General features: G+C 41.8%; 1 non-coding gene across 1 annotated transcript; it reads left to right on the forward strand.

The window, feature by feature from the left end:
• The first annotated feature begins 4,611 nt into the window (after nt 1-4,611).
• TRNAE-UUC (transfer RNA glutamic acid (anticodon UUC)) lies at nt 4,612-4,683 on the forward strand. Its single transcript has one exon. It is a non-coding gene; the product is annotated as a tRNA-Glu (tRNA).
• The last annotated feature ends 16,723 nt before the right edge of the window (nt 4,684-21,406 follow it).

A 21,406-nucleotide genomic window follows, 5' to 3' on the forward strand; every position in this document is an offset into this window, starting at 1 on the left:
AGAAGAATGGGGCTGGGTCAGGGCAGGCGGAAGCAACAGATGCCTGCTATACTTGTTACACTGGATTTACTCATTTTCCATTTATTTTTCCATTTTTGCATTCAGTCTTATTATCTTTAGTTAAGTTGTGAAATAGATTATTTATTTTATTTTATTTATTTGTTTGTTTTTTGCGGTACACGGGCCTCTCACTGTTGTGGCCTCTCCCGTTGTGGAGCACAGGCTCCGGATGCGCAGGCTTAGCGGCCATGGCTCACGGGCCCAGCCACTCCGTGGCATGTGGGATCTTCCCGGACCGGGGCACGAACCCGTGTCCCCTGCATCGGCAGGTGGACCCTCAACCACTGCGCCACCAGGGAAGCCCTGTTTGTTTGTTTATTCATTTATTTTTGGCTGTGTTGGGTCTTCATTGCTGCATGCGGGCTTTCTCTAGTTGTGGTGAGCAGGGGCTATTCTTTGTTGCAGTGCAAGGGTTTCTCATTGCGGTGGCTTCTCTTGTTGCAGAACGTGGGCTCCAGGCACACAGGCTTCAGTGGTTGTGGCACGTGGGCTCAGCAGTTGTGGTGCGCGGGCTCAGTAGTTGTGGAGCACGGGCTTAGTTGCTCCGCAGCATGTGGGATCTTCCCAGACCAGGGCTCAAACCCGTGTGCCCTGCATTGGCAGGTGGATTCTTAATCACGGCGCCAGCAGGGAAGTCCCTGAGATCGATTATCATTGGAGCAGTTTTATGGTTCGATCTTTACCTTTTTTCTCTTTTTTTTCCTTTGGGAAATGTTCCTGAGGTAGCCTGTTTTCTTGTTTCCCACTCCCCATCCTCCATCTGCCTTCCTTTGTTTACCAGTCTCTCCCTTTTAGTGCTGGGCTCAGGGTCAGTCTTCATCATATAGGACCTATCTTGAGCTTCTGGTTATAAACAGCAGTGGCGTGTGTGTGTGTGTGTGTGTGTGTGTGTGTGTGTGTGTGTGTGTGTGTGGTTTCCAGTCCTGACTATCTTTAAATGTCACTTCTGATGGCTTCTAGATGGTTTCAGCAAGCAGGCTGTCTCATTTCACAGGGCCTGATTCTGATAAGCCCCACGGGGTGCTCACTGGGGGTGTTTGGTGAAGGCATGCTGATTCCCCTGATTATGCACTGTGCTCTCACTCCACCAAGCATTTGTGCTGTCATCTCTGTCTCAAATGACCTTGCCTGGCCAATTTCTACTTGTCCTTCAAGTGTCTAATCAAGCATCACTTCCTGATTTTCAGGAAGCCCCCTGGCCATCCAGACTGGGCTAGGGACAGGGTTCTTTCCTAATCAGCTGGTATAGCCATTTATGGAGCCAATCGTTCATGGCTGGAGTTCTGATTGGTCAGTTGCATATCTTGAATCACTATGGTTGGACCTCATTCTCTGAGTTCTACTGTATCCCATATATATCCCTATTATACCCTGTATCACATTGTTCTGTATTCATCTATTTATCTTGCTCTCCTAGTAGATGGTGAGCAACTTGAAAACCAGGACTGTCTTTTAACTCTATTCCTAATGTTGGGAACAAACTAGGCCTCTGATAAATCTTTGGAGAATGACCTAACCCCTCCACTCAGGATCTCTTAAGCTCTGCCATGGGTCCCCGCTGTCCTAAGGGTTCACATCTATTAGAGCACCACTGCTATTTGTTTATGTCTCATTTCCCCTATGACATTGTAAAGTTCCTGGGCTAACCAACTGTGTCTTCATTCACTTTTGTTATCTGGTGCCTAGTCCACCACCTGGCATACAGAGTAGGTGCTAAATAAGTGTAGAAAAATATTTTAAACTCTAATCTAAAAGTTTCAAAGTGGCAGTGTATTATATATCTTTTTTTGGGGGGTAGGAGTTTATTAATTAATTAATTTATTTTTGCTGTGTTGGGTTTCGTTTCTGTGCGAGGGCTTTCTCTAGTTGTGGCAAGCGGTGGCCACTCTTCATCGCGGTGCGCGGGCCTCTCACTATCGCGGCATCTCTTGTTGCGGAGCACAGGCTCCAGACACGCAGGCTCAGTAATACCTTTTTTTTTAATCTACTGAAGTGCCTGGCTAGTTTCATAAAAACTGAACCATGTGATTTTTGTCAACACTTGGTCTGGATATTCCTTAGATGTCCTCAGATACCAGACTGTTTAGTAGCATGACTAGACTTTTGTTACTCTTGATATTAGGATGAGAACAAACTCTGAGACAGTGAGCACAATCTGGGCATTCTGTGCATCGCATCGTCTTAAATTACGTCCTGAAGCGTGTCTTTATTAGGCATCCGGCAGACGGGGCCCAAGCCTCTGGAAGTGAATGGGCTAGAGTTTGTGTCCAAAACTGAAGGTAGGGTTGGCATCAAGTCCACACAGGTAGAGGGAGAGCAAGAACTGGATTGCATGTAGAGAATCCAGAGGGCGAAGAAGCTAGAGAGACCCCGAAAGGAGGTACTGGAAAGACCTCAGAGGCAATGGGATGCAGCAAGGACCTCGTTGCTGCAAACCTACAGTTGGGTCTGTGGGTGGAGAGGGATTATTTGGGGCAATGGGTGAGCTCTGAAAGAGGCGGAGAAGTTGGATTCTTGGTTTATGCAGTGGCGAGCTTGAGGGCCACCACAAACACACCATGTGTGTCAGAGGACACAATGTAGACAGAACACCCTGGATGAGTGTACCCTGAATTGGTCTTAGCCAGGTGGCCTTTGGGGCGTGATGTGGTGGAGGAAAGATGGGGTTTTTGCTCTCCTCTGTGTTCTGAGCAGCCCAGACTCGGACAGCAAAAGATCTTCCTCATCCTAGAATGAGGCCAAATTAGCTTAAATAAATATGATTAATAATATGTCAGAAGAGGGCTTCCCTGGTGGCACAGTGGTTGAGAGTCCGCCTGCCAATGTAGGGGACACGGGTTCGTGCCCCGGTCCAGGAAGATCCCACGTGCCGTGGAGCGGCTGGGCCCGTGGGCCATGGCCGCTGAGCCTGCGTGTCCGGAGCCTGTGCTCCACAACGGGAGAGGCCACAGCAGTGAGAGGCCCGCCTACCGCAAAAAAAAAAAAAAAAAAAAATGTCAGAAGAGTCCAGATAAAGGAGCTCAGACCCAACCCTGGTTACCCAGGCCATGATTCACACTGGCTCAGTGGCTGTGGGCTCACAGCCTGTGCTGGATAAATGAGGGGAGACAGGGATGAAACTCCAGGGAAGAGAAAATGGTAAAACTCGCTTCTACGTTTTTATAATACCAGTCAGGTGGGGCAGGATTAGGTATGGAGAAAACAGACTCGATCCACTTTCCTCTTGGGAAGGAGACACTTTCTTTCCTAGCCAGCTTACGTCAGAGTAGAAGATGAGGATTTGATAAAACAATGTCTTTATTTCCTATGTATATTTCTTTGTTCCAAAAAGAGCTCTAATGTGTTTTCATGTTGGGTTCAAAGAAAAGATTGTCCTGGAAAATCACAGCTCCTTTGGAAGGACATCTGGGATGTGAAAGCCCTTCTGCTAAATCTTCACCCTGTTAAACTGAGAACTGAATGCTCTGGCTCAGGTGGTTTTTAATTAAAGCAATTTATATTCAAAGAATGTGCACACATGCAGGCTCACACAAAATCAATGAAGTCAAGAGAGGAAACAGAAAAAAACTGATGTAACCTAGAAGTCCTTACGAGGAAGGGCAAAAGAAACTTTTTTGGATTTAATTTCTGTTTAAAGTATTTGCACACATTGCCTTATTTCAGCCAAAATCCTAAATGTGTTGCACACATTTACCGTTCTCCCCCTTCCTTGCTGTCCCCCCCCTTACAAAAGGAGGTTGAGTTTCATCCTAGATTGGGCATGGCTTCTTATTTTTCTTACATTTAAACAAGTACACAGTTTGAGTGATGAATAGAGCACGTGGAATAGTTTGCTGCCGCTCTCCTTCCATCAGCTCGATGGGAGTGAGGTATTAATGAGAATGCCCACTTAAACGAGCTGCAGAGTTTTGTCATTTCCATGAGGTTTGCTGGCATTTGAATATAACCCCACATTCTTTTATGAAATACATAAATGTAATCAAATAGTTGCTTTGGTTTTTTTCTGGAGGCAGAAGGAGAAAAATGTCAAACTCTCATTGTTCACTGTTTCTAACAGACCTCTTTTGTATAAATGCTATGACTTTCCAGCACAAAGTTCCAAACTGCAGATAATAGCTTAAAAGGCTATCTGAACCCATTCTGTTATGTAGATGAAAGGAAGTCTTTACAATTAATCTATGGCATCTCTGAATAAAAAAGAAGGGCACTCATCCAACTCATTTCCTTGGGCCAGGGCAGTGAGCAAGCAGAATGAAAATGCCAAATTCTGCTGCTCGAAACCAGAGTTTGACATGGCACATGGGCAGCCGATTAGCAACCAGATTTTTGCTTTGGACCTGTCACTGTTTGGAAATCTGAAACGGTGTGTTATCATTCAATGTTATCACTAAATTAAAAGTTAATGTAAGGCATCTGAGTAAGTAAAGTGTAGCATAAATATTTTAGAACCTGTTACATTGCTGTTTTATAATAAAATATTTTGCGAGATGTACGTATTTAAAAGGAGATGAAATGATCCTAATTTAAAAATTAGAAAACTGTTTTAGGAGTTCCCTGGTGGTCCAGTGGTTAGGACTTGGCACTTTCACTGCTGTGGCCCAGGTTCAATCCCTGGTTGGGGAACTAAGATCCCACAAGCTGCCCTGCACGGCCCCCCAAAAAAACAAAACAAGACTGTCTAAACCAAGGGAAGCAAGTGAAAAACTATGTTTGTCAAATTGGAATGGACATACTGGGAAATAAGCATGATACGTCATCCTAGAGAATCGATTTTATTAATAAAATTGTTTATCCAAATTTGTTTATATTACAACAAATACCATATTAGGGAACCAAATGCAAGTCATGGCAAAATAAGAGATTTAAAGAAATTGAGTTAATTACATCAGTTAAAATGGCATCTGCCATGTGGGGAATTCAGGTGAAAAGACTTGGGATTACTCAGTTATCAGAACTAATAAGCATTTAGGGGGATCAGTTACAGAATAATTATGCAGATCAGTACTGTTCTATATGCAAGCAATTAATGGAAAATGTAATAAAAATTGAGATCCCATTCACAAGACATACATACACACAAAACATAAAATACATGGGAATAGAAATGTGCTAGACTTATATTTAGAAAAAAAGTTTCTTTTTGACATGGAAAGGAGGATTTGAATACATGGAGAAACATTTTCTATATTTCTACCACTGAAGACACAATATTAATAAGTCAGTCTCCTCAATTAAGCCGATTATTAACACATTCCTAATGAAAAATGCCAATGGGATTTTAGGGAGAACTCGACAAAAATGTTCTAACGTTCACCTGAAAAAAAAACAACACGTAGGAGTATCTAGGAAAACCCTGAAAAAATAGAATAATGATGTAGGACTTGCCCACGTTTAAAAATATATCACAAACTTCTTTTGATTAGAACAGTATGGTGCTATCATAGGAATAGGCGAATAGGATAGGATTAAATAACATATTTTGTCATTCTACTAATAGGGTAGACGCACTCAGAGATGAACACGTACCGTTAGAGTTTTTCTCCCCAAAGAGGTGTCTACTGATTTCCAGGCAAACAGATTTCTACTGGGCATTTCTTAGGTTTATCCACTATGCCGTGAAGCCTGAAGGTAAAAATACTACCATATTACTCATTGTCATTCCCGCACAGTGCCTGTTAATAGTAGCTATTCAATGTTCGATGAATCAATGAGTGACTGTATGAATTACTGTGCATTGAAATGAATTAACGTGCATTTGAATAGCATTAGGAAGATCCACCAGCTTTATTTAAATCTCCACTTGAAAGTTACCGACAAAACTCCTTTATCATAGCTAACATTAGAATGAGATTTTCTATTTAATATACAAAACCCAGCTAATTCCTTAATTCAGTGTTTTTCAAAGTAACGTACAGATGGCTTTTCATGGAAAAAGTTCTTAGTAGCCCAAGTGATGACTCAAATTACTATTACTTTTAAGTAACATTACTTAAATATAGACACACACAAAACTAGGTATATACTTCTTAGGTTTATGACCCTTAAACAGACATAGCACCAAAAGACATTTATCAATTAGACATCCATATTTATAAAATAAGTAAAATTTAAATGAGCAACAGATGGTATGTCATGGAAACAAAATTGCTGATGTTGGGTTTAATAACATATGTGTTTAGTTGTTTTACATTTCACTAGTCGGCTTGATTCTTTCCATCTTGAATATGATGGATCACTATTTGACGCTTCATTGTGGTCACTGCTGTTATTTTTAGCTATTACGGTTGGGTTTCTATCCATTGATCCATTATATTGGCTGTCCAATCAATTTAGTACTTTGCCTTGTATACAACGTGTGTACAGTGTTGTATAATATATGACACTGAGGGTTTAGCGCAGGGTCTCTTGGAGACACAAATGCAGATGCTGAATTCTGGACAGCGTTTGGTTACAAGGTGGTCATCCCAATGGTTCAGAACACTCATATTACTTTTCTTAGATCATAGTCTTAAGGAAAACCCCAAATCAAAAAATTCTTTCAGAACTTGTGAATCTCAGTTTGAGAAACATTACCTGAGCTTATTTCGAGTTGTAAGTGATTTAAAAAAAAATATTCCAGGAAAACAGAAGGCATTGGGAAACCTTTTGTGATTGTCGTAATGAGATTTTGTGACCGTTGATCGATATTTTCAACACCTATCTCGGGCTTGAACCAACTGATTCTCCTTTGGAGACAGGCACTGAGAACCGTATTCTGCAGATGAGGAAACCAAGGCAGCGAACAGCACTCCAGGGGCACAGAGAACGTTGTGGTGAAATTTAGAGGTCAGAGTTGTGCCCAATTGAGAGGAAAGGTGAAGGGTAACCACAAATTGCTCAGCCTTTGGAGGGCTTTGACAATCATTTAGGCTGTACCTGTCTCCTTCTACCTAGGCAGGACTCATTGGTATCTTGCACCACAATGCACAGAGCCTCACTGAGCACTTGTGCTAAATACACACTCCCTGTGCCTCACCCCCTGTGTCCTATTCAGCTACAAGGGACTGAGCAAAAGCTAATCGCTTATCTGAGACCGTGAGAGCTGGCAGTCAGCTTGCAAGGTGTTACGGCTTCTACTTATAGGTCTTGTGCTTACCATGGGAGCTACTATTCCTTCCCAAGTATGGGTGTTCCTTCTTCTTAACAGCTGCCAGGAGCTCAGCAGCTTGGGAGCCCTTCAGATAAATAGCACCTGAGGTTACGTTATCTCAGTTGCAGCGTGTATGGGCACAACCCTCAGGTATTTGGGCGCGGACTTGCCTTAGTCATAGTGAGACTGGAGAGAATGTTCTTTCAAATCAGACCAAGTTATAAACCCCTCCCCAAATATCAGGGGAACATCACCCTAGCCATAGTTACTCTTATAAACAAAAGAAATCACTGAAGAACATAGAACACCGGAGAGATTGTGTCAAGTAGATTCCTAATGAGTGATAAATAAGACACCATGTAGTATAAAACAGAGCTTTCCTACACTTGAAACCTTTCTGTGACTTTATTTCTGCCTCGTTCTCCCCTCTAAACTGACTACCTTGCTCTGTCTTCTCACTTAAAGCTTCTGCTCCCTTTTAGCTTTGGCTTGCCCATGACATGGCCACAATGGCCTCTTCTTTCCTTTCCTACATCACAACTTTTCACCCTAAGTTACTGTTGCCAACTGGGTCGCTGTTTTCCAAAGCAAATTCCCAAGAGTGGGGATCTGATAGGCCCAGCTCATCTTTTCATTCCAGCCTGAGGACTGACTGTGACCCAAGGGTGATCCGACACCCCTGGGTCAGGTGTTCACCCATGTGCAATCATCTGTGCTGGGCATGGGAGGTGGTCATTCAAAGAACACGCAGAGGGCACTTCCCTGGTGGTGCAGTGGTTAAGAATCCGCCTGCCAGTGCAGAGGACACGGGTTCAATCCCTGGTCTGGGAAGATCCCACATGCCATGGAGCAACTAAGCCCGTGTGCCACAACTACTGAGCCCACGCCCTAGAGACCTTGAGCCACAACTACTGAATCCTGTGCACCCTAGAGCCTGTGTGCTGCAACTACTGAGCCCGCATGCCACAACTACTGAAGCCTGTGTGCCTAGAGTCCATGCTCCACAACAAGAGAAGCCACCACAATGAGAAGCCCACGCACTGCAATGAAGAGTAGCCCTTGCTCACCGCAACTAGAGGAAGCCCGCGCACAGCAACGAAGACCCAACACAGCCAAAAATATAAATAAAAAAATTAAAAAGCGAACCAAAAAAAAAAAAACCAGCAGAAAAACTAAGAGCACGCAGCGGGGAGTGGTTGATTTGGCACTGTGATTAAAAAACATCTTGGCAGGCTTCCCTGGTGGTGCAGTGGTTGAGAGTCCACCTTCTGATGCAGGGGACACCGGTTCGTACCCCGGTCCGGGAGGATCCCGCATGCCGTGGAGCGGCTGGGCCCGTAGGCCGTGGCCGCTGGGCCTGCGCGTCCGGAGCCTGTGCTCCGCAACAGGAGAGGCCACAACAGTGAGAGGCCCGCGTACCGAAAAACAAAACAAAACAAAACAAAACAAACATCTTGGCACGTCTGGCACATCTAAATTGAGTGGGTTTTTTTGTTTTGTTTAGGATTTTTTTTAACATCTTTATTGGAGTATAATTGCTTTACAATGTTGTGTTAGTTTCTGCTGTATAACAAAGTGAATCAGCTATATGTATACATATATCCCCATATCCCCTCCCTCTTGCAGGTCCCTCCCACCCTCCCTATCCCACCCCTCTATGTGGTCACAAAGCACTGAGCTGATCTCCCTGTGCTATGCGGCTTCTTCCCACTAGCTAGCTATTTTACATTTCGTAGTGTATATATGTCTATGCCACTCTCTCTCTTCATCCCAGCTTACCCTTCCCCCTCCCCGTGTCCTCAAGTCCATTCTCTATGTCTGCGTCTTTATTCCTGTCCTGCCCCTAGGTTCTTCAGAACGTTTTTTTTTTTTTTTAGAATCCATATATATGTTAGCATACGGTATTTGTTTTTCTCTTTCTGACTTACTTCACTCTGTATGACAGACTCTAGGTCCATCCACCTCACTACAAATAACTCTAAATTGAGTAGTTTTTACAGAACTATATTCCCCATTTGCTGTTAGTTTGAATTTCTATTGCCTTTCATGGTATTAACAATTTCACTAAAGTCATTATCATGTAAAAATTGAGGGCATGTATTCTAACTCGTTTTTCTACCTAATAAATACTGATATTGAATGAGATAGAGTCTAAGAATGAACCCCATGAGGCTCTCCTCAGAACATCACAGGTGGACACTGTTCCATTGAACACTACTACCTTCTGAGTTTAATCCGTAAGCCCCAACTCTAACTCGGACCAAAATAAAACCAGAAGATAACACTTTTTCCTGATTGATAAAGAGTCACATAATTAATTGGTTGGGTGTGTGGGTCGTGCATACAGGCTTTGGAGCCGGTCCACCTGGAATCAAAATCTGGCTCCACTTCGGATTTATGTAACTTGGGGGACTTATGTGACCCTGCTTTCCTGACTTCCCTTATGTATAAAATGGGATTACTAAGAATATTAATGATATGGGTTATTGCAAAGATTAAATGAATGAGTCAATGAAAATGCGTGCTGGGAACAGTACCTACTACAGAGCAAATATCCCATAAATGTTAGTTATTATTGTTATAATTAGTTCCATAAATTTTGTTGAATTTTAATTGTATAGCTTAAGCTAGTTTCAGGTGGGAGCCTATGCATTTTACAACCACAATGGTCTTAATCAAGAAAATGCGGTTGGACTTCTTGTTACTTTCTACCAGTTTATGTGGCCATAATTTTATTATAGAAAGAAATCAGAGTGGTTTGTTATGCAGAGCTTTTTACAGAATCATGCTGGTGAATTTCTGTCATATTATTTCATGAATTTTCTGTTATGAATACTATCAAATGCCTGGGATCAAATTGAGAGCAATTGCATGATTTTTGTCGTCTTCCAGAATAGTAGATATTTAATTTATACCAATTAAAGTTTCATTAATTTAGTATAAAATATTTTACAAAGCTAATTCTTTGAATCTTGTAGTGACATTGTTCTTTGCATTTTTCTCCCTGTATTGCTTTTGGTTATAGTGACTTGAAGCTGAGAATATGTTGGTGTGAGAGAGTCAACGCTGAAATAGACACGAGTCACTCTCAAATCCAAGTTCATGAACTGTGAAAAGCCTAATAAGCAAAGAAATGTGGTATTGCTCATGTTAATCTTGAGCTAAGCTGAAAAAGTTCTGCTTCAAGCTTCTGTCACACCAAATACACTCGCTTGCTAAGTATATGTATCAGGTTCACTGCCTCTAAACAGGCAGCCTCTCCTAAACTAGTGGTAAACATTTTGATTAGTGAGAAGTGTTTTCACATCTGCTTATTTCAAGCATAAGTGCTTTTCTCCTTCTCACAGAAAAATTGAGATAAGCAAATATCATCATCCCCCATTCAGTTCCACTTGCAGTTTCAGCTAGTATGTAAATACGAGTCTTGGAGGACCAGAAAATGTCTTAAATTAACACAGTACTTAAACTGCATTGCCCAATGCTAGGGAGTGATGGGAAATTGGCATTCCTGATGGAGCTGTGGTGAATATTCATTTTTCCATCTGGAAACTTAAGCACATGCGATTTAGCAGATTGAAAACTGGTGTGACTTCAGTGCTGTAACTACATAAACTTCACAATCTTGAGAGTGTCATGCACATTAAAAAAATTAATGTGTTGCTGTAAAAGTATACAGATGAGATATAGAACTGAATTGGTTGCTGAAACGAATTAAGTCCACTTTTCAGAGGTAACCTGGGGCGCCGCCATGTTAAGAAAACTCTTGGGTGGGGATTCAGGACCCCACTTTGACCACTGTTATGAGGGGTCAGAGGAACTTGGAGACATTCTTCGCCCATTTTTCCACAGGATTCCAATTTCAACAAGAATTGCCAGGATCTTCTTAGAAATACAGAATATTGAGGAAATGGAAAGAAACTGAGTAACTCAAAGACATATCTTATGCCATAAATAAAACCTGTCGTTAGAGCTTGGATTGAAACCCTCCCGAGGACTGACAGCTTGTTCCTCTGTTAGAACCACTCTCCTGAAATTAATGGGCTTGGCTTTGTATCTCCAACTGTTCTGCACAAATGAACCACACTGGGAATCAGTTGGAGTCACTGAAGCTTAACACAAGTCCAGCTATTGTTTACATGGCTCCCATGAAACCCCTATGCCAAACTGATTAGATTTACCGTTCATTCGATAAGCTTGTCTGCTCATGGCACATAAGGCGGTGAACCTTTTCACAAAATGAAACTAGAGTTGGAGGGAGAAAAAACAAAGCCTTTAATGAAGAGGGAGGCTGAGAGACTTTGGTGGGGGATCGTCTAAGTTTCTAGGAAGCCTCCGTTTTGCTGAGGTTCTCCTGCTCAGCGTTGGCATGATACTCTGGGATTTGTCCTCCTGATTAACAGAAAGTCTTTAGTGCCATCTTCAAATTCGTTGTGATGATGGATACGTGTAATGCTAATGGGAACTAGGGACTATAAAAGACTCTTAAAGATGAAATGGGTCAGGGAGCGGCATATGGATCAGTGGAAGGCATCACCAACCACACAATGGCAGAGCTGCTTTTTGTTCTTCTCCTATCCCCATGCTAGAGGCTGGGAGAAAATGTATAAAGCCTACCATATTTGCTCATGCTTTGGACCTGTTATTGAGTGATTGGGAATTAGTCATGGAGCCATGAAATCATCTCCCCCAAAACTCTTTCTAATCAAATTTTAAGCAAGTATAACTGATCTCATTTGTCCAAGAGCATGACTCAGTAGCTTAGTCAACCACATCCTGGCACTGTGGACTTGCTCCTGCTGAGAAAGATGGCAGCGGGTGGGTCAACTGAGTAGAAGCTAATGCTTACCTTCGGAGGAGTCCCCCACAGGAACTTTATAGTACATCTGTTTTGGTTGTCTATCGCTTCATCACAAACGACCCTGAAACTTAGTGGCCTGAAACAACCGTCGCTTTATTAATATCTGTGAGTCTGGAATTCAGGTAGGGCTTGGATGGGTGATTCTTCTGCTTCATAAAGTGTCAGGAGGGATTACTTGGTGGTATCCAGATGGTGGCTGGATAGGTTTGTAGGCTCCAAGATAGCTTCAGTCCCATACATGGCACTTTGGCGTGGACAGCCAAAAAGCTGGGCTCAGTCAGCCCCTTCCTTTTCCATGTGGCCTCATGGCTGCTTCACCATGGAAGGTGGACTTCTTACATAGTGGCTCAGGGTCCAAGAATGAGTGTTTCAAGAGTCCCAGGAATGAGCTCTAAGGCTCCTTATGCTTTAGCCTGGGGAGTCCCAGAATGTCATATCTGCTTTCTTGACCGATTTTTATTGGTCAGGAAAGTAACTGAGGCCAGTTAAAATTCAAAGGTAAGAGAAGTAGACCCCACCTCTCAATGAGAGGAATGTCAAAAAAATCTGTGGCCATCTCAGGTTTGCCTCAAACACTTTCTTGTGGACATATAGAAAGAATTCAGTATTATAAGTCATTTCTCAAATCCCTCATCCAAAAATGGGGGAAAAGTAAAGGAAAACTCTTAAGAAACCCTTATGCGCACACTGAGTGTGCACTGAACGCTTAATAATATTTAGTAAACCCTGATATGCATTAAGTGCTTAATAACATCAATATTTAGTAACAATTGGGAGATCAGTTCAATGAAATATATGATTGAGAGTAATTGCACAGGTTTCAAGTAGATAACACTTGGCTGACAATTTTGCTATCAACCTTGAATAAATCACAGAGAGCATTGATGTTTATATAAAACAATATAGTCTGTATGTATTAAACTCTGGGACTCACACACTGGATGCCTTTTCCTATTGTTCACCTTGTAGTCTTTTATCGCTACAACCATACTCCTTCACACACTGCCCATGTCTGCAGGATTCTATGTAAACTATAATTGTGCTTTGGAACCACATTGTATCATCTTTACAGATGCAAACAGAAGCCTATTTCCTGCAGTGTTTTTTCATTGCAATTAAAAAAAAAATCACATCTGTAGTATTGCTTCAAGCTCATAAGCCTCAGCTGTGTCTGCTGGATACTCAATGCATGCTTTCTCTCAGAAGTCTTTTCCTGAGAAGGTCTAGCTGGCATTAAGCATCCTCCCATGTAGGCATGTGCAGTTGGAATGGGAAGAGGGCAGGGTGCAGAGCTGACCCAGTTATATACTATTATTTACTATTGGGTAGATTGGGTGGTGGAGTGGGAGGTTAGGGAAATCTACTGCCTGAACCCTTCCTACTTCATGTCACCATGTCTTTTCTTTCTTTGGTGACTAAAGGACAAGATAGATTGAAGGTGATAACATTGTTAGCACTTTGGGACAGTAGACCAAAGAGTGAAACAAATGTGTTTTCCAATTTCAGGAACCTAGCCTTCTTAAGACGTGGCTGCTTTCTTTGTTCAAAGGAGTTCTGGATTTGCAGCCATCATGCCCCCCTCTCCAATCCACCCTCCTCCTCTCCAGCCTCCCTCCAATCTCCCCAAAATCCTTTGCTAAAAATTCCCATTCCAGGTTAGGCAGTCCACTTTCACTTTTACTAGCTGCGTTTGAACTGTTGGCAGGATTATAGTATCAGAGACCTTGAGTCCAAAATGGTGCCTTGTTAATTGGCTGACTTGTTGCAGGGGTTTTCCATTTCCATGAAAATTACTGATCTTTAGAGGAATCTGGGTGGGGAGGATGTGCCCTTTGAATAATGTGCACTATTGGGTATGCTCGGTTTTAAGCACGTAATGCGAGGGTGACACACTTTCTAAAAAAATCTCTCCAACTTCAAAGAAGTCTTCTGGCATAAAAGTGATAATGGATGAAAACCCTTAGGTACCCTAGTCAGTCATTTTTTTAGTAGCTTCCATGTTCCAGGCCTAATTATTGGTACTGGGGATACAAAGATGAGTAAAGCATGGCCCCTACTTTGAAGGAACTAACAGTTTAGCAGACAGTTATATAAGCATATAAATAACAGTATTATTCAATATGAAGTAGGAGAGAGGTGTATGCAAAGTGTTGATGGAGTCTGAAAAGGGAGTGCCTGGGCAGGTGGATATGGTGTCTACTTAATGCTACTCTCTCTTCTTTGAATATTTATTCTAAGTGGCTGATGGCTGGAATATATATATATACACACACACACATATATATATGTATATATATATATATATATATACACACACACATATATGTATATATATATATATAAAACATTTAATATATAATTAACATTTGAAAATATTTCAACTTTGGAATATGTTTTAAAAATACACATAACTCTCAAACTATTTTTCCTGCATTTGAATTATTTAAAAAATACAGATTAAAAACTGTTTATAACCCCTAAAGACATCGCTAGATGACTGCAGTGAACACATAAAGAAAGTCTCAGAGAAATAGATGTACGTATTTTGGTTATTTACAGAGAGTAAATTAGGAAATTCTAATAGCCCTTCAAAATCAAAGAGCTGACTGTCTCCCATACTCTCTTACCTCCTTTTCAACCAGTACAGCATTTACCCAACCATGTCTGTAACCAACAGCAACCGGGGATGAGTTGGCTACTTGGGGAAAGTAAACTTCTGGAGCAATGGGGTGGAGCCTCTATTTCCTAGTAGGGTCCAAGACTGAAAAAATTCACCCTGGTTCATTGGACGTGGTAGGGCACAAACCACCCTGGTTAGCCTTTCTACGCTTTCCGTCCTCCTGTGAGCAGCAAGAACAGGCAGCACGTGTTCATGTATGGACACCCCAGCCTAACTGATAAAACGTGACTGCTGGCTTTTTTTCCTGCCAGAGAACAGCTTTGATCAAGATGACATTTTGTGAGCTGCTACAATTCCTTGTTTGGGAGTCAGGAAATTTGGTCTCGGTGGACTATTTGTCAGCCAAGGCTGAAAAAGGTTGGTTATGAATGTGTGGTGTTGGTTATGAAATCAGAAATCAGGATATCCTGAGTCTTAATTTGGTCGGAGACCCTGACATTCTCTCTTACGAAAAGTCCCGCTTCGATGTCTCCAGACATAAAATAGGACAATACCTTTTGCCTTGTGGAGATGCACTGAAAGGTTTTTGAAAATGAAATGTGGTGTAAGTATCCTTTTCACCGGGGAGCGTCCAGAAACACCTTGTACAATGCAGAACCATTCAGCCCCTCACTTTGGATCACGTGATCTGGGACAGCAAAGCCATTGTTACAGGAACATTCCCGGCTGTTAGGTGGTCCAAATTTCTGCATTCTTTTTCTCCTTTCTTTGCTTTTTGTTCTTTATAGTGGTGTGTTCACAGGGCAGAATGTATTACATTGCCTTCAAATGTGTTGTTAATGTGACAGGAGAATCACCTTGTTAACTATACTGAGTACTTAATTATTTGTGTGCAAGTGGCTTTCCAGTTCAAAAATTTTGAGGAAATTTTGAAGTTCAGGATCTGATTTCCCTGTGAAGTGTCATTTTCTCCTAATTACCCTGATGATTCATTTTAAGTAGTAGAGGCTGCTTTAATATTAGCAGCAAGATGTATTCAATTAAGATAAATCTTCAAACAAAATAACAATGATTTTTAAGTTGGCCACGATTTTTTTTTTTTTTTAAATATTTATTTATTTATTAGCTGCCTTGGGTCTTAGTTGCGCACACGGGATCTTTTGTTGCGGCGTGCAGGCTCTTTGCTGCGGTGCACAGGCGCGCGGGCTCCAGAGCAAGCAGGCTCAGCAACTGTGGCGCAGGCTTAGTTGCCCTGGGGCATGTGGGATCTTAGTTCCGAGACCAGGGATTGAACCAGCGTCCTGTGCATTGCAAGACGGATTCTTAATCACTGGACCACCAGGGAAGTCCCTGGCCACGATTTTTGATAATCTTTAGCACTTACTTTTCCCCTGGCTGATCAGATCGTGGAAAGAGGAAGATAAGGATATGTTTGGGCACATTTGTCCACTTTTCATCTCTTTCTCCTGCCAGGCCTCCTGGCTGGCGAGTCCTCTGAACTTTTTCTCTTCCAAACTTATGATACTGAGTTTGGAACCCATTGTTGCTTCTGCAAAGACTGGCAGGAGATAGAAGTGGTCCAGAGCCAGGGTGAAGCACAAACTTGCTTCCATCCAAACCTCAAGCACTGAGAAGTTATGATATGACAGAGATTATTTGCCAAGCTATGATGGGAAGGAATGGTTTACCCTGACCACTTACATCAGGTGAATGTGGGGCGCAGGGGACCTCATTCGCATGCTTCCTCTCCCTATGTGTCCCTGATCTGAAGCCCTCCTTTGTTTTATATTCTAGTATATTTTCTTCTCCTTCATTTTCACAGCTACTATTTTATTCAGCACATATTTAATAGCAGACACTCTGCTCTGTATCTCACGTATATAATCTCATTTAATCCTTACAACAACCTGGTGAAGTAAGATTTCTGGCCATTTTACAGACTAGAAAACTGAGTTCTGGAGAAGTAGAGGAACTTGCTCCAGGCTGTCAGCTGGGAAGTGGGTGAGGCTAAGCTGCCTTCCCTGAGTGCTTGCTTTGACCTGAATTGATACACTCCAGAGATCACTGGGTTAAGTCCTAACTCAGAATCAGCTTGTCTTTTTATCCAGTTAAGATATTTTTATAGAAAGCAAGAAAAAATTTTAAAAACGTCTCCTCCAAGTTTGGCCTGTCAAGACTGCATTTGTGCGGCATGAGATACACAGAGATTCATGTTTGTTTCTGATGATGGTGGGGATGGAAAACCAAATTTTCCAGTGGGGGTTTCACCTCAGCCTTGGGAGCTCAGTTTTAGACTTAACTTGATTCATTTAAAGTTTGAGTTTATTTCTGGCTGGCTGGCAAAATGGGCCTTCTTGGCTTAGAAAATTTTCCTCAAAACAAATTTGAAAAAAAGAATCCCACCTAAAATGGCAACATGAAATACTGTACAACATTTAATGCATTCATAACAAGCAAATTAGAAACATTCAACTTAAATTTACTTTAAAATAGATCTGGTGGGGCTTCCCTGGTGGCGCAGTGGTTAAGAATCCGCCTGCCAAGGCAGCGGACATGGGTTCAAGTCCTGTTCCGGGAAGATGCCACATGCCGTGGAGCAACTAATCCCATGCGCCACAACTACTGAGCTACTGAGCCTGTGCTCTAGAGCCTGCAAGCCACAACGACTGAGACCCCATGCCACAACTATTGAAGCCTGTGTGCCTAGAGCCTGTGGTCCGCAACAAGAGAAGCCACCACAATGAGAAGCCTGAGCACTGCAACAAAGAGTAGCCCCCACTCACCGCAACCAGAGAAAAGCCTGCGTGCAGCAACGAAGACCCAACGCAGCCAAAAGTAAAATAAATTTTTAAAAAGCATCTTTTTTTAAAAAAAAGATCTGGTGAACAACCTAAGGGTCTATTGATGGATGAATGGATAAAGAAAATGGGTAAAGAAAAAATATATATATCACATTTTCACGTATATATCACACAATGGAATATTATTCAATCATAGAAAAGAAAGAAATCCTGCTGTTTGTGACAACATGGGTGGACCTTGAGGGCATTATGCTAAGTGAAATTAGTCAGAAAAAGACAAATATTGTATGATCTCACTTATATGTGGAATCTGAAAAAAAAAACCAAAAAACAACTCATAGAAACAAAGAACAGATGGGCGATTACCAGAGGCGGGTGGTGGGGGAAATGGGTGAAGGTGGTCAAAAGAAACAAATTTCCAGTTAATAAGATAAATATGTTGTGAGGTTGTAATGCACAGCATGGTGACTATAGTTAACAACACTGTATTGTATCTTTGAAAGTTGCTAAGATAATAAATCTTAAAAGTTCTCATCACAAGGAAAAAAACTAACTCTGTGAGGTGATGGATGTTAACTAAACTTATTGTGGTGATCATTTCATAATATATACATATATCAAATCATTATATTGTATAGCTTAAACTTATACAATGTTCTATAGCAATTATATCTTAATAAAACTGGGAAAATAAATAAATAAAATAGATCTGAGTGTTACAATAAGGTAGAGCTGGCAATCTGGATTATCCTGGTCCAAACCAAAGGCAGATTTGCCCCTAGAAAATGCGCTGTGACTTACAGCAAATAAAATATCCAAACAAAAAGCATTAAGGTTCAGTGTGGAAGGAAAACCCCTGAACACGTATATAGAGACAAAAAAAGCAATTGGAGAAAACTCTTATTTCTTTTTCTGAAACACAAAAAACTCTGCCACTGAACAGTCTGAATCCCAGTTTGGAACAGTTTGCTATATACACCTAGTTTATAAAACTGTAGGTATACCATGGGTCAGTGCATAACTTGTAAAAGCCAGAACACATGGGTGGAAGTTCTGACACAACATTCTAAGTGCTTCAGCTCACGCTAACTTTATTCATCCTCAAGGCAAGGCGACTCTTTGAGGGTGGATGCTGTTATCCCTACTTCATAGCTGGGGAAACTGAGGTGGAGAGAGATTCAATGACTTGTTTAAGGTCACCTGGCCAGTGTGGAGCAGAGATGGGATTTGAAGTGACTTGGGTTCCACGGACCATGTGCTAACCACTCTGACAAATGGCCTTCATCAAAGGGTCGCAGGGAACACGTGAAACTGTTGATACGGCGATGTAACGCGACCACAGAAGAATAAAGAGATGTTTTAATAGTTTCTACGTTGCCTAAAAGCAGCAAATATGATATCCTCTGCTGTTGGTGACGACAAAGTCAATAGAACAGGGAACCTGAGAGCAAAAATGATTAAAGTAGGTCCCAGGAAATGGAAAATATATCAGGCATGACGTGAGTACCTCAGACCTTTGCATGGGTGACCCATAGTTTAAAATTATTTACAAGCTCCTCTACCAAAAGTGGAATATAGAACAAAAAAATTTCTTTTGAAAAGTGTATCGGTAAAATACAAGAATTCAAAAGCTGTCAACTGAGCAAATGCTTCTATTCATTGCTTTCACTGCCTTTTTACTTAAAAATTTCAGTTTGTAAAAATTCTTCTGTGATTATCATATCATTTTCTTAGGTATTCCATTTTGTTTGTCTTCTAATGAGGCTTTTTGGGAACATGACACAATTTTGTCATAACTGGATTTGTAGAGCCCTTTGGTTTTTTCATACACACACCCCCCCCCATGCCATCTAATGGTCAGCACACCTTTATCATCAAGCTCTCTCTATCACTTTGGTTCCAGACAAGTGTCTTTCTGTTCCAGAATTTTTTTCATTATAACTATGTACCTCTCTCCTCCGGTCTTTAATGCATAATTTTTAGATGTCTTGATTCTTTCACTCCTTTGACCCTATAGACTGTCATTGTCCTCAGCAGATCCTGAAGGACCTCTAAACCTCCTTTTTCTAAGACACCTCTTATGTCAGCCTTAACTACTTACCACGGAAATGACAACTAATTCACAAACCTTGATTGTTACAGTTAATCAGGAAGCACTGCCAATCTTCAAAGAGGTTATTATTAAGAGCCTGGGTTTGACTCAATTTCAAGTATGTTTGGCATCGTAGCCAGAGATAGGTGGAAGGCAGGAGTGTGGGTCCCCTGTGATGGGCACTTGGCACACTCCAGAACAAGTCTCTCATCCTTGTTTTTATCCCCTCCTTCTCCCACATAAGTAGTACTCAATTCGGAAGCACTATGTTTAAATTTAACATTATGTAAAATTTCAATTTGAGCATAATCTGTATTTGGGATCAAGGAGCTAACTCTGGCTATTCAAACGTCATCGACTAAACACCTTTGGGAGGAAGCAAGAATTACTCTTGGAAGCAAGGGGTGATGTTCAGTATAGTTAACAGTTGGTATGACATGAGCACACCCAATCAGAAGCCCTTGTAGTGCCAGGCAGGGCTTAAGGGCTCAAACCTTTGAGCTGCTGAATTGTGGGGAAGTTGGCAGGTCCTAGGAAAGTGGCCAGTTGAACCTGGGGAGCTCAGGGCATAGCTTTTGGCTACTAGTTCAGAAGTATTTCAGCAACCATTACAGCCCCATCAGTGGCTCCTGCTGAGTACCAGCCTGCAGTGAGGTTCGTTGTGCTCTAACTATAATAGCTGGGACCTGTACCCTCTGGAATAGTATGTGTTTAACATGAAGAAGAAAGGCTAGCTTGCATGAAAAATCATATTGCAGCTGTTTCTTAGCTTACTAGATTATAGTCTCCAACGGTTTCTCAACCTTATCAAGATTATCACGTACTGGTTAAAACAGTGTGATCTTCAAGATTGTCTACTGAACTTGAACTCACTGTACCCCACTTTGGACTATATTTGACTGGAGGTATCGATTGGGAGAGAAGTGGGACATTCCCCACTCCTGGCAGCTCTTACCACCTGTGGACCCTTGATGATGTTCAGGTGGCTTTTTGGTGTGGTACAGGCTGCTCCCTTGGTGTAAATACCCCTTGCGGCGAGATGGCACATGACCCCTACCCCCCATCACCACAGGCACACTCAGAGCTCCAGCTCTTCCCTGGGACTGCACTCTGCTTCTCTTTCTATGTCAGATTTCAAGGCAGACTCCCCAAGGCATTCCAGGAGCCTTTGGGCTAGCATTTTTGGCAGACTGCTGAAGACCATGGACGCCTTTTTAGAACAAGGTTTTTATTATTATTTTTTTAATCTTTTGGCCATGCCATGCGCCATGTGGGATCTTAGTTCCCCCGACCAGGGATGGAACCTGAGTCCTCTGCATTGGAAGCACGGAGTCTTAACCAGTGAACCGCCAGGGAAGGCCCAGAACAAGGTTTTTAAATGCATAAAATAAAATACATGGGATTACAAAGGAAACCAATTTTATTGAAATACAGTTAACACAATATTTTTTAAAAATTGTGTTATAGCACTATTATATACATTTTAATTGACATATTACATAACAAGATCTAGCTGAGGGTCTATCTGATAACTACTGTAATTTAAGATATTTGCAGCAACTGTGATGTGATGTAAAAAACCTATGGGTTCTACTGGAGACTAAGTCATGGAATCTTACTGCCACCGTGGTGTGCTGCCTACCTTCATAATGGAAGAAAATGCTAAATGTCAGTTAAAAGATTAGCGAAAATAAAAATGTAATTTTTTTTTTTTGCCATCCAAATTCACAGTAACCTGAATTCTCTCTCCCCGGGTTAACAACCCCTGCAGGATAAAGTTACCCCAGGGGTCAACAACTCACTGGAGGCCCCACCCCTTGTGCTGGAGGCTGGAGCCTTTAGGCCA

Source organism: Phocoena phocoena, chromosome 7, assembly GCF_963924675.1.
Source record: "Phocoena phocoena chromosome 7, mPhoPho1.1, whole genome shotgun sequence".
Lineage (NCBI taxonomy): Eukaryota > Metazoa > Chordata > Mammalia > Artiodactyla > Phocoenidae > Phocoena > Phocoena phocoena.